Source organism: Psammomys obesus, unplaced genomic scaffold (assembly GCF_907164565.1).
Source record: "Psammomys obesus unplaced genomic scaffold, mPsaObe1.curated_primary_1811, whole genome shotgun sequence".
Taxonomy (NCBI): domain Eukaryota; kingdom Metazoa; phylum Chordata; class Mammalia; order Rodentia; family Muridae; genus Psammomys; species Psammomys obesus.
Window position 1 is genome coordinate 1,315,572 of NW_026596356.1, and position 4,528 is coordinate 1,320,099.

Here is a 4,528-nt window from a genome sequence, read left to right on the forward strand (position 1 = left end):
AGAACCTGATAGCCCTTTAAAAATTAAAAACTTACCTTCCAAATGGCAGGGTTTTTCACTTGTAAGAAATGCTGATTTATGTCCAAAAACACTGAACTGCCTTTCCAGTAGGGATTTTTTTTTCACATGTGTCTGTAAAATGTTTGTTATATTTCACACAGAGGCTCTAAAAAATAAAGCAAAATGCACAAAATGCCCCAAGTGTCAAATGTTCTTATTGGCTATGGAGATAAAAACTTGGGAAGAATTAGAGAAATGAACTTGATGGAACTTGTCTTAAGTTGGGTTACTCTTGCAATGAAACATCACCACCAAAAGCAATTTGAGGAAAGGGTTTATTTTCCGAATTCCATAAGGATTCACCATAAAAGCAGTGAGGGCAGGAACTCCCACAGGGTAGGAACCTGGGGACAGGAGCTGATGCAGAGACCATGGAGGACTGCTCCTTATTGGCTCAAAATTGCTTGCTCAGCCTGCTTTCTAACAGAATCCAGGTCCACCGAGCCAAGGACGATACCACTCACAGTGGGCTGGACTTTCTCTCATCAATCACTAAGAAAATGCACTCTAAGCTTATTTACAGCCTGACCTTTTGGAAGCATTTTCTCAATTGACACTTCCTCCTCTTAAATGGGGTTGGGTAGAGACTTGTAAAACTATAAAGCTCACAATGATTCGGGAGCCTCCGTTTCCCTTCACATTCCCACAGCCCTGGCTTACTTCATACCTGTGCTCTAGCTTCTACTAGAATGACATGCACATGTATGCTGAGTACTGCCAATGTAAAAGTCACTATTTAAATGTAGGTTTCTAAACTTCATACTAGCTTCAACGAACAAGAATATTGGAGCAAATTTCCACCAGAAACATTGCATTTTATGTAACTTCTCAGTAGTCATGAGGACACAATTCTGTAATGAGTACTTGGTAGCCTCCAGTTAAAAAAAAAAAAAGCAGTTTAATTTTAAGAGGACATAGGCTGTTGTGATTAAAACTAAAAAGGTTCTTTTGATAAAAATGGAACAATAGTTATCTAAAAGACTTAAGGGTTATTTAATAAAGCTGTAGAAGAAAACATCCCAAAACTCTGGAGAGTAAAAAACCCAAAACCAACTATTAAATTTAGTGCTTTGGAGCCAGGTGAGGTAGTGGCAGTGCATGCATTTAACCTTCAGCACTTGGGAGACAGAGGCAGGTGGATCTCTGGGTTCATGTTGAGTCTGATCTACTTAGTTCCAGGTCAGCAAGAGTTACATGAGGAGACCCTGTCTTAATAAAAATAACTCCTTACATGGCAGATGAGGCTTCAGGAAGGGGCTCAGCCAAGCATTTTTCTCTACCTGGTATCACCTGAGGCTTCTTGGTGATACTGAATGGGAAAGCTCTGGAGGCTCCTTGGAAGGATGGCTGGAAACTGGATATGAGGGTCCTGCAAGGTGCCTGTGTGAACTGGAGCATTTTAAGCTCTGCCCTGGGAGCGCCACCGAAGCCAAGCCTGTATCTGGGAGTAGTGGATAGCTGTTGGGCAGGACAGTAGAGGAGAGCTACTTGTGGGAGTGGGGAAGAAGCTGCGATCTGAGGGGTGGGACCTGTGGAGAAGGTTGAGGTCAAGAAATTGGGGGCGGAGCAATAGCCTTTTTGCAGGAAATTTAGGCCAGACTTGAGTCTCTATTCTCAGAGTGGGGTGCTTAGGAAGGGAGTGGATGCCCCTGAGGAGCAGGTGGTCCCTGCTAGGTTGTATCCGCCAGAGAGAGCAGGACCTTGGACAGTGCTTGGCGGTTTCTCTCTTAGGAGTTTTAAGTCTGAAGCCACTTCTTTGGAATCAGGCAGGCTTGATTCCTCAAAAGCAGAGGCGTGTTGTTCACCAACATAACGCAAATGTATGTGGAAAAGAGATAAACTTAGGGAGTTTTTTCTCCATGTTGTTTGAGTAATTAGAGCTCACTAGTGAAATGCATTAAAGTAAAATGGCGTCAGAGACTGGGAGTGAGGCGGGAGAGGGGGGCGTGTCACAGAAGTTGTTTGACAGACTTTCGTTTTGCAAGATGGAGTTCACAAAAGTGCACACAATGTGGATGTACTTGACATTGCTGGACTGTGTACCCAAAATGGATAAGAAGGTAAATTGTATGAGTATTTTCTTTACAACTTTAAAATTTAAACATAGGAGGTGCTGTTCTCTTCACTGTCAGTGACCTTATGGCACAAAAAGAGCCATACTGCTCACATATGGAGATGGTGAGACTAACTCAGTCCCAGAGGAACCTGAAGCAACAGATTCCAGGGCACAGGAAAGGGGGGAAAAGGAAAAGGAAAAGTTTTAACTGTGCTGGGGATTTCAACCCAAGGAGGATCTGCAGGTTATTCCTTGTGTTCTCCAGCTATTTCTGTCAGGACACCACCTGCTACAGAGATCCCCACCCTTCTTTCCATTTTGAGAGAGGATGATTGCTCTTTCTTGAAATGTTACTTCTGTTCTTTGATGGTGAGTAAATTTCTTTCCTCAGCTTTGGGCTTTTGTGACCTCCAGTTTCTTCTTTAGATACTGGGGCCAGTGTGGCTGGTCATAGACTCTGTAGCCACTCCAGTTTGTACATCTGGCCCTGTGGGCGGTATCAGATGCAGATGGCTTTCCTTTCTGGTACTTTTAAGACCAAGGCCATCTCTTGCTCCAAACTTTCCTCAGGGTGTTGGGTCACCACAGTTTTTCTCTGCCCTAGATCCTCTGAGAGTGATGCTAGAGTCTAGCCTCTGCCTTACAGCAGCTCCCCCCATTTCACAGATACCCACAGGCATCCCACTCAGACATTGGTGACAAGATTTCTCACTCACTCATCCTGCATAAAAATCAGAGAACTTGGTTGAAGGCTTCTGCTGTGCACCTCACCCCATCCTTAAAAGGCATAAAATAAGAAGAGGCTTTCTCAGGCTAGAGAGATGGCTCAGTGGTTAAGAGCATTGGCTGTTCTTCCTAAGGACCTGAGTTCAAATCCCAGCACCCACAGGACAGCTCACAACTGTCCTGTCACTCCAGTTCTAGGGGATCTAACACACACACACACACACACACACACACACACACACACACACAAACACATCAATGTACATTAAATAAAATTTAAAAAAAGAAGAGGCTTCCTCTTCTGCCACATAGGGTCTGATTCTCTTCAGAGACCCTGCTATGGTGTCCATTTCTGGCACAGGGCCTGAACTCTCACCACAGCACCCAGCAGGATGTTGTCTGCTCTGTGTGTGTTCATGGCTTTAATAAATTTTAATAAAGCTCTTAGTGCTTAGTAATCCATCTCAGTTTCTCTTGAGGCCCAAATTAAAAAATAAATGTAATAGGACCAATTTATTTCTTCCTTTATCCTCATTTACTATTCACACCTGAAGTCTCTCCCTTTACTGCCAATGTATCTAATATTTCAGTGAGAAATATCAGACTAGCAAACACCCTGCCTCAATCCACCCGTGTTAAAGTAGGGATGCATAACAGCAAGCAGCAGCAGGCCACTTTTATTCAGTGGTTGAACCTGATCCTCTAGAGGAACCAAGCTTAATTCCCAGCACCCATATCAGGCAGCTCACAGACACCCGTAACTCCAGCTCTAGGGGCATCCAACTCCTTTGCCCTGTATGGGTACTGCACTCACATGCACATACCCACGTACACGCACACACACAATTAAAGATAATAAAATTTAGTTTTAAAATTCCTTTAAGAAATACAGCTGTGTTTGTTATTAGTCCTAGTTTTATCAAGAGGGTGAAGGTACAACCTACACCACTGGGCTATCAGAAATTCCGACATAAAAAGTTTAAATGCATTTACAATGACTTATGTAGTAGCCATCCTTCCTCCAAAACTTGGTTTTGAATGCCTCTTCAAGTAAGAAAAACACAGTTGAAGAGATGGGTGGGTAATGGCATAGCCTCTGTTCCCATACTTATCCAAAATGTCTACCAGTAATCAGGAATCTCTGTGTGGCCTTTCCCTCAGCCTCCCTTGGTTGGGGTATTAACATATAGGTGTGAGTTAGCTGCTCTTCCTGTCCTTAGCTTCTGCTTTAGACAATGTTTGATTGCCTGCTTCTAATCTCTATTAAACTATTAGTCTTAAATGAACATCTCTCTGGCCATTGTTTAAACTATGGGATGTGAACATGCTCCTTTATTGAAAAAAATGCAAATAGAGGTTTTTGTTGCTGTAAAGTCTTCTGTTCCAGTTCTTCAATAGCACTCTCCACGTTTGCATTTATTATGGGGTAAGTAAAGGCCTGTTCACTCAATGTCTTTTTGTCAAGATGAGTTGGTAGAGGTCAGGAATATAGTTCAGTGGTAGAGGGCTTGCTGAGCATGTGTGAGGTTCTGGATTCAATCTCAAACACCAAGAAAATAAATAAAAACAGGAAGGAAGGGGAGGAAGAAGGGGAGAAAGAAAAAAAGAAAGAGAAAGAAAAAGAAAGAAAGAAAGAAAGAAAGAAAGAAAGAAAGAAAGAAAGAAAGAAAGAAAGAAAGAAAGAAA